The sequence below is a fragment of the Rhipicephalus sanguineus genome, chromosome 9 (genome assembly GCF_013339695.2).
Source record: "Rhipicephalus sanguineus isolate Rsan-2018 chromosome 9, BIME_Rsan_1.4, whole genome shotgun sequence".
NCBI classification, from domain to species: Eukaryota; Metazoa; Arthropoda; class Arachnida; order Ixodida; family Ixodidae; genus Rhipicephalus; species Rhipicephalus sanguineus.
In genome coordinates this window covers 134635618-134645303 of record NC_051184.2, presented here as the reverse complement: position 1 = coordinate 134645303, position 9686 = coordinate 134635618, and the positions used below count along the sequence as shown (strand labels likewise).

At 41.0% G+C, this 9686-nt stretch overlaps 1 long non-coding RNA gene across 3 annotated transcripts in view; it reads right to left on the bottom strand.

Moving 5' to 3' along the window:
* The window catches only part of LOC119406099 (uncharacterized), a 38371-nt gene extending 29066 nt beyond the window's left edge, over positions 1 to 9305 (bottom strand). The window contains exons 1-3 of one of the 3 annotated variants that reach the window (XR_007417574.1): positions 8838 to 9305; positions 6810 to 6879; positions 2883 to 2941 (exon numbers count right to left, since the gene is read on the bottom strand). This is a non-coding gene — a long non-coding RNA (uncharacterized LOC119406099). The remainder of the gene's footprint in view (positions 1 to 2882; positions 2942 to 6809; positions 6880 to 8837) is intronic. The other 2 variants (XR_007417573.1, XR_007417575.1) reach the window with 2 other exon arrangements.
* Positions 9306 to 9686: the final 381 nt, after the last annotated feature.

Here is a 9686-nt window from a genome sequence, read left to right as displayed (position 1 = left end):
AAAAGCCTCGGCATTACTGGTGTTTTCAGAAACACATTTCCAGATCTTTGCAGGTGCATTTGTTGAATTTTTGCCTGTTACTGTGGATCTACAGTGACGTGATGGCTGGATGATGTCTTCACACAAAATTCACACAAATGTATAAGTTCCGAGGTTATGTCAACCCTGCAATTCATTTCAAATAGATTGACTGTGAACAATAACTGCACTCCGAGATCTGGATTATTTTTGCAGTTACAAGGTACTAATAGGCAGATTTCTCCTGTGCTGTTGTTGATGAGGGCAGATGTGCTGGCTAGGAACTTATGAATATAAGTGCCTTGCAATAATGACACAGAAATCTTGGGCTTTCACATGCAGTTCAAAGGGCTACCACACGTGCTCGGCATCATGTCTGCAGTTCGTACGGCAATACTGGACTCATGTTCAACCTATTCAAAGCTGGTGAAGAATATTTAGAATGACAGAAAGCTGAACAAATTGGTAATGATTCACCTTAAAACAAAGGTAGGCATGCAAACGCAGGCACAAGAAAGAAGTGGGGCCAACACAAACACCAGCAAACAAATGAAGAGGCATACAGTGGTGGAAAAGAAAGTGGACACAAATACCTTTACACGCATGAGCAGGATAGGGAGACACTTATTAATCCGGCACACTTGGAGCTTTACGTGAGAGATAACACTTCAGGAATCTGATTTCTTCGTCATGCAAGTCAGCTGACAGATGGCTCACACATGCGGTTCCACTACTATCGATATGCCAAGCTTCTACCATTACAGGTTTTTACACTTCCACTGTTGTATGAAACTACGCATTCATTTAATTTTGGCGTGCATTTACACTCTCGACAATGCAAGATTATATTAGATGGTAAACCTCTAGTTTATGACTCCTGATGTTTCGTTAATCTCTGGTAAACATAGCGGCCCATTTGCTCTTTGGAGAAGCAACAACAGCGAAGAGAAACATTATACCACACTTGTACCGCAATCGGTAAATTTTTTATGTGTTCTACGAAATGAATGTTAGTGCACTTTTGTCTATTATCTGTTTATTCTCTCTGCAAGGTGGCGCAAATCTTACGTAGCTTATTGGCAGCCGTAAAGACAGCATTACCACGGTATGCACTTCTCACTTTCTTTAGCCTGTGACATAAGCAATGAGTGTAAAGAATACCTAAGGCATGCTTGTTACTGTTAATTTTTGCATCCATGTTTGCATGTGACACAATCAGCTTCTTTAAACGTTCAGTGACAGTGGCTACTGCAAATCTAGGATAACCTGCATCTAATGGATGCGTAACCTGTGCGTTAAAGCTGGCCTTCATTTTGTGTACAGACTGGTGAGAGATGAGTTAAAGCATGACATGAAAATAGCGTTTTTTTCTAAGCTTTGAATGCTTGGAGTTGAAGTTTGACAACAGTATTGAAGCTCCAGAAGAATACTGCTAACAAACTTGTTTTCCTGAAATGCTAAGGAAATGCCTAAAGTTTGTATACTATCATTCTGAAGCAATACTTCAGTAAACTTTGGCCATCCTCCATTTAATTCAAATTGTTGAATCATTGAGGTAACCATGGATTCAAATTGGTAACCACAACAAAATATCAAGTAAGCGTAACATGCGCAGAATTGAACTTGCATTGATTTAAAGATGCCCCAATTCTCACTGATTTATACCTTAGCATAGTTAACAAATGCTTGGAGGAGGCCTTAGGTAAAGATATTATTGAGGTTTTTCATTACGTAGACAATTACATGATTAATTTTTTGTAGCGGTGATAAACTTGAAACCGTGGTTACCTCAGTGAATCGACAATTTGATGTGATTGAACGAGGGCTGAACCATTCTAAATAATTGGCTCAGAATAATGACAGAATAGTACAATTTCAGGACATTACCTTAGTGTTTCTGGGGAACCACGTGTGATGGCAGTATGCTCCTAGATCTTCAAAACTACTGTTCAACTTCTCATCCAAGCATTTTCTCACCAAGTCGTGTGTGCACACAATGAACACCAGCTTTAATGAACTGGTTAGGCATCTATTAGATGTAGGTCATTCTTGCATTGTAGCCTCAGTAGCTCAATGTTTAAAGAAGCACATTTTGTTACGTCTGAACGTGGTTGCAGAAAGCAATAGTAACAAGCGTGTCTTAGGTGTTCCTTACATTCAGTGCTTATCTCATAGGCTAAAGAAAGTGAGAAGTAGATAAGGCATTAATGTTGCCCTTATGGCTGCCAATGGGCTGGGTAAGATTTGCGCCACTGTACTGAGAAAGAATGAGCCGGGAATAGACAAAAGGCAGACTCAAATATGTTTTTGCAAGACACACCCACTAGTTTACTGATTGCTGTGTATCTCTGGTTTATAAGGTTCTTTAAAGCTGTGGCTGTTTCTACATAGGACAGAGGGGCTGCTGTGTTATTCAGAGATTAACGGAACGTAAGAGGTCGTAAACCAGTGGCTAACACACTAAATTATCTTTGCATTGTCGAGGGTGTATATGCACACCAAAATTCAATGAATGCAAGCTCCTATTCGCTAGTATCGAAATCACATTTCTCTCACGTAAAGCCCCACATCTACCAGATTAATAAGTGTCGCCCCATGCCCGTGTGCAGGTGAGTGTTTGTGTCTACCTTCTTTTCAACCGCTCTGCATTTCTTCAGCTGTTAGTCAGCAATTCTGTTGTCCCGATTTCTCCCTTGTGCTCGTGTTTGCATGCCTACCTTCATTTAAGATGAAGAGTGGCACGACTGTTTGCTGCTCAACCGCAGTCTTGAAGAAAATGTCCCCACATTGCTAATTCATGAAAATATGACAGTTTTGCAAGTGAACCACGAACACAGCTGCAGGATGTGAAACATAACATTTACCTGACTCTCGCTGCATGACTTGAGTAAGCATGGTGCTTCAGGACAGCTCCTTTGCAGATCTAGAGCAAAAACGCAATACAAAATATTAAACAAAAAATACAAATACATGTTTTTACTATAAAAATGCACATAGGTTAAAAAGCACGAGCTCGTATAAGCTGCTATTCACATATTTTAAAAGGTTTCCAAGAAATAATTCTCGAAGCATCCACAAGCTACAAACATAAGTAAATTTGATAAGATGCATCGTCAGTGTGTGAGAATGCATTTTGGCTGTTACCTATTAGGTTATCTGCGTGCAACTATTATAACAATACCTGGGCAATAAACTTTATAAATGCACTTCATCTGGCACTCTGAGACTATTAATATTTACAAACGTCGATGACATGGAAAGGTTATGCGGCTTTGAATGATGATCAACAGTACATACATGACTTCCCCAATCAGCTGTGAAAATGGCTCAAGCTATCGCTCTCTGTGAGCTAAATACACGGTGAACAGTTTTATTAAACCCCATTGCCAAGATAGCTGCTTAAGACATTGCAATGACATAGTCAACAGAGAAGCGCAAAATAATGTATTTCCAGGTTTGTTGGATCAAAAATAAAATACGTCGGCCACGCCACCAGTTTGCTTTGCGTTCGCTTATATGTATTAGTAGATAGGAGGTTGCTATTGCATATACTTCATTTTAGGCCAAAGACCTAGAAAAGTGTTCACATTGGCTCTGACTGCCTTGTTTCCTAGTGGCGTGTGTGTCATCTTCACATCTTGTCTAATGCTGTTTCATTGCCTTTTATATTGCACCAACCAGTGCAGTCCCAGTCAAGCACACTACTGATTGAGTTGTGCATTGCAATCATGCAAATGTGGTTAACAAATATCAGCAAAATAAAATGTAAGGCACAATTACCTAGACAATCATAGCTTGTTTTGAACGAGAAAACTGTATTTCATTATTACGCTTCCTCCACACAGATTCCGCAGAAGTGAGTCGCAAAAGATATGTTGTTTTCATGGGCAAAATGAAGTATATGTGACGCGCCTATTGACGGCCTTTTCTATAGAATATACATATTTGATATTTTTTTGTTTTTAGCTTTTGAAGAAACTGGACACTAATAAAGCACACAAGCTAATGTGCATTCAACATGTCTGGCTGAGTAGCTATTCGATTCATGCGACATTTCAATAACAGAGCGAGTTTCATAAAAAGAGTGTATAAGAAGGTTACAGCTGTTGCTCATTGTAACAAGTTTGCTTGCCCTCTCCTTTTAGCAGATTTCTATAAAATACAAGAACCAAAGAAGGAAAACTGTAGTGATGCACCATTTGGCATAAGGCAATATGTAAGTGACTCATCGCTTAGCCTATAAAAATGACACCATATCTTAAAACAATGGTCATTCCTGCAGTGCCTGAATGTGCATTCTCATAAAGCTTGAATTCTTGCATTGTTTTAACACTACTTAAAAACTGATGATAGTTATTGACTCCAAATTCTTCCACAAAGAGTCCTATTCGCCCTTTAGAGGGTGGCAGCAGCCCACTTTAGCATACGCTAGGCACAAATAAAATCTGAAAACATATTTCTCTTGACGAACAGCCACCAGAGCAAGGTTTTGCTGCATGAGAATAACTAAAACTGAGATTTACGCACAACGCCAGCTGATAACCGTCAGTCGCACTAAAGTGAGCACACAGCAAGGGTCATTTTGGCCCGTTATATCTCGTGAACAAAGCAAATGAGGACATATGATATTAAAACCGTGTGTTCACTGACATAAGCACTCTTCACTAAAAATTGTCGTCAAAGTTGAGACCGGATTGTTTAATTTTATTTTTTGAAAATGCACTTTTTTGAAAAAAACTCGCTTCTTTAACTATTTTTTTTTCTTTTTTTGCGTTTCCCGTAGGAAAATGATCTTCCGTACAAATGTTGCAAAGGTTCTTTTCTATATTTGACACTGTTTTGAAGTTTCCGTTTGAAAAAGGAAAGGCGTCAAGGCGCCTTTCCTATTACAAGCTTAGCACACTTTTTTTATTTCTACCGTGTTTGCCATTTTTTCACATCTTCCTTTTGAGAACGGCATAAAAAAAGCTTGGATGTAATTCACAATATTGCGTTTTAAAACCAGGAAAAAAAATTTTGGACACGTCATTTACAGTTCGCGTTAAATTCTGCCGTGAAATCCGAAAACATTGCAGTGAGCAAAGACAGGAGGCCCGCACCGCCACCTCCAAATATTTTTTTGCCACGCCGGGAGCGTTTCTTGGAAATAAAATTTTCGGTTCAGTGCATTTTGAGTGTGCCCACATAAAACATAAAAACCCAGGCAAAACAAACATATCGACCAGACAGGCATGTTTGCTCTCTCGTTGAATCACCCTGCTGTGCATTGCTGCTGTGTATTTGTGGAATGTGTTTTCTCACCAATGCTTGGTTCGAGGTCACCTAAAATACTATTTTATAAGAACAGATGTGCTACTGTTAATTTCTGGGATGTCAAACTCAACAAATCCGCATCCCTTGCCACGTGTCACTCAATGCATTAAAAAAAGTTTAGCCTGGCTGGTATAGATCCTAGCAGGGTATCTCCATCCTTGATCCAATTTCAGCGCTAAAGAAGTTGATATTATGGTACAGATTCACCATGGTGCCACTCAATGGTATCAGGCTGCCTGCAATGGGAGGAATCTCTTTGTCGTGTTCCACTTGGCATTCGTGACCAAAATCTTATGGCTTTGAAGATGTGTGTACAAAGTATGGATAGGCATTGTACGCCTCAGGAAGCATTGCTTTTGTGTGCCTATCTGAAGCAAATGCATTTATGCCACGGGTATCTCTGCGCTGGCATTAGGTGTCGCCAAATAACCACGAACATTCAACTCTAGGAAAGAATGTTCAGAGCCACGTGTAACGTTCAATGCAACAACAAAAGCAAGGATTGACTGCAAGCCTACTTGGTTCACAATGAGAAGAAAAATGCTACAAGGGTCGATAGAGTGTGTAATTGCGCTTCTTGTATTGCCCAAAAGTGCTGTAGCATTATAAAAATGAGAGCGCCGTGAGAACACCATCTAACTTTGAATATGTAGGAAAGCTTCAAAATGGTGCTCCAAGAACGTTCACACATGATGAAATGAAAACAGCAAAAAAGAATGAAATATTGCACAAAACATCACAAGTCATGTCATGATTGTCATAACTGGAGGAGGGATTTCAAGCTCCCTCAAAAATTTAAAATGCTGCATGTTCATATAAACACACACACACACATACGAACACAGCACAAAAATACATGATGTATAGCAAGACCGCTACCATTAAAAAATTTTCTGGCGAGGCCCCTGCATGGTGTGTATTTGTGTGGGGTATTCTGTGCTATCTTCATTATGACACTGTAGCAATAACACAAATCTCTTTGCTGTACAAGGGTGTATACATGAAAGCCAAATTTCCTGAATGTGGCCCTATTTCCTTGAATCAATGCGGGAATTGTGGGCGGTGCCATTACTAAACATGCAAATGGAAACAGGAATAATAATAGATACACAGGGATACACGGAACAGCAACACAACACTGTAACTGGTTTCTAGACTTGACAAATTCGGCTGTTTTGGTGCGTGATATAGGTTGTTGTTATAGATTAAACTAGACCTAGAAATGGAACGACACACTTTAGTATTGAGCAGCTTCAGATCTAAATGCATTTTAACTTTGATGTTGATGTGCGGCACATATGTCCTATGTATTATCGAAGATTCCTACTCCACATTAGCACTCCTACATGTTCCTATGTTTGTGTGTAGCAGATGAAACTTATTGAACCTCACCACATGTGAGTAGTCACACATAAATCGCAAGTTTGGTCTGTGACAACAATAATGTCAAAATTGTTTACAACAGAGCTGTGGCCTACCTGCATTTGTTCATCACTCAGGTTCACATCAGCATTGGCTGCATATGGTCATCACCAGCAGGGGAGGCGGCTGCAACAATTTCTTTGTTAAAGCATTGCCGAGAATTTGGCTGGTAGGACAGGCTTTGAGAGAAAGTTGTGTAATAAGGCTGTTACCAGTCAACTCAGAGGTTATGCCAAGCAGGCATGGTCTCACGCAAACCATACACCGAATAATAGATGGGACTGACAAATACAGGGACATTTTTAACTTCGTTCATAATGGAACTAACACATTATGCACTGATTAGCTTATGTGTTAGACAGAAAATAACATGAGGGAGGTCAATATATTTCACTAATAACACACATCCTTGTCAGCCACATGCTGTAATGGGCATTCCACAATTACCCATCTAAGAAAATGTGAATAAATGTTATCTGAAATTTTTAAAGCCTCATCGTACATGTGATTATTGCTCAATACACTTTCCCATGGATTCTACTGAATGAATGTCAACAGCATGTGCTTTGCTGCCTTCAACATAATTTATGAGAAATACACTTTGTGCTTGACGAAAATTGCCGAGTTTTTGCAGAATTTCTGTGGTCTACATGTCTTTTTACAGCCAACAAAGCTCCGCATGCCAGTGTTGCACAGAATTTCTGTGGTCTACGTGTCTTTTTACATCCAACAAAGCTCCGCATGCCAGTGTTTCACTGTGCCATATCAATGGATTAGCAGGGGAAGTTGGGCGAGTTGGTACGTTATCATATTCAGCTGAACGTTTAGCGCAGCATAGGTGAGGGAAGAATTGGATGACACTGCGCTCCATTCCTGGTCTATGCCACGTTGCAGGTTCAACGAAACAAGCCATGTGAGTGCCATATAATCTACCTTAGATGCAGGGTGGCTTGTTTCCGTCCTTAGCAACATACACAATGTGCAACCACATTTATAGCATACTTTATGCAATTTAGCATACTTTAGCAAATTAAAATTTATGGTACCGTAACAGAGCCTGAGCTCGAGCTCGTGGGTATGATTACAGCGCTGTTTAAGTGGTGCTTTATGATACTTGCCGGAGTCATGGAAAACTGCAATCGCTCCACCAGTAGAGCGCGAATAGCGTATGAATGGTTTTACATAAACGCACTAGCACATAAACACAGTAATGAGTGCTTAAAACAAGCTATACAGCTGCGGAAGTTAGGAAACAAGTAATACCAATCCAATAAAAGCAGCAGTTGAGGGTAAGATGGGAGCTTGAAGAGATGAAAAATTCGTGAACACGGGGTGTTGCTGGCACCCCGTGTTCACGAATTTTGCACGTAATACCACTGTCACACGTAACTGCAATGCACGAACGCACGTACAGTGCCGAGGGCAATAGCAAATTCAGATGAGAGTACGCTTTGCCAAATTAGGTCAACACGCATAAAGGATAAAAGTGGGTGAAACTGAAAAAACTAAATACAGTGTCATGCTGCAGAAATTGCATTTTCAGCAAATCCACCTAAGCTATTGCTTAAAAGACGACAAACAATGTCCAAGAGTGCTAACCTAAACGCTTTTGGCGGTCACGTTACTTAAGGACGCACAAAATGCACGCCTAAAGAAAATATCTCTACATACACTTTATTTCTCCCACTGTACTGATTCACGGCTCATAGCACAAGACGGTGGCTGGATATCATTCCTTTAGAGCTCGTTCAAAAGAAAAAAATAAATCAAGCTTGGATTTCATTGCTTTACCCCGAGTAAGTTGACGAGTGTAAACTGCACGCATAAAACACATGACGATGGTGTGTCTGAGAAAAATGTCTCCTTTCAGCAAATATTAACATAGAGCAGCGCGTGCGCACGAGCTAATTACCAAAACTTTATATAACTACTGATTACGCTCTTGGACAAACGTCGTGCGCGGGCACCATGCACACAACAACGATATGTCGAACCAACAAGTTATGCGATTTCCTTCAGGGACAACGCATACTACAATAAAAACGACTGACAACGTACGAAGCGTAACATTCAAAATCACTTACCTCTGGCAAGAAAGCACGCTGGCAGCGTACGCTGCAGGATGACCGCCGGTTTTCAAGCGATGTGCAGAGCAAGGAACGGCCAAGCTACCCGCGTCCGGCTGTCCGCCGGTATAGCTCCCGAAGTGCTCGAACGTCAAGGCATTTTCCAGGCCCACAGAGCGTGTCGTCGAGTAAGGATTGCGGTGCTGCTACTCACTGATGTGTGGAAACATTTGATGAGGGCACGGTCTAAAGAGGGTCTCCAAAGCATGAATCACGTCCCTCGATCACACCGAACAAAGGAGTCGCAGAGAACGGAGTCGCACGGCCGGCATCTGGTGACTATTTGCACGCTGCCGCGCATCATACTCAGTGAAGAACTTGCGCTTACGTCAGTAACCGCAACACACAACACACAATGCGAGGTAACGCAGTAAAGGTCGACAGCGTGAACAAAACTCGACACTACGACGCACGCACGAAATGCAGGACGTCGCCATGTCTGGGAAGAAGAAAAAAAAAAAGCGGCAGGGCGGCAGGGCGATGGTCCGATGGTGGCGACACTAGCGCCACCACCACCTCAGTTTCAGTTTCGGTATCGACATAAGAACAGGAAAATCGTGTGTACGTTGCTATAAATAGCTCAAACACGAGTGCTAACGCTGCAAGAAGGAAATGCGCTATCTTATATATTTGTCTCATCAATCTGTCATTGAAATTTAAAGCAAGTTATGCAGATGTAGCAGAATAGTTAGTGAAGTTGTTCAGGCGAGGTCGGCCTTTGACTGCGATGTGAAAATGCACATCATGCATTCACGAACATTTTCTCATGCAATTACATCCGCAGCTTAATGAATGTTTACCTTCAAC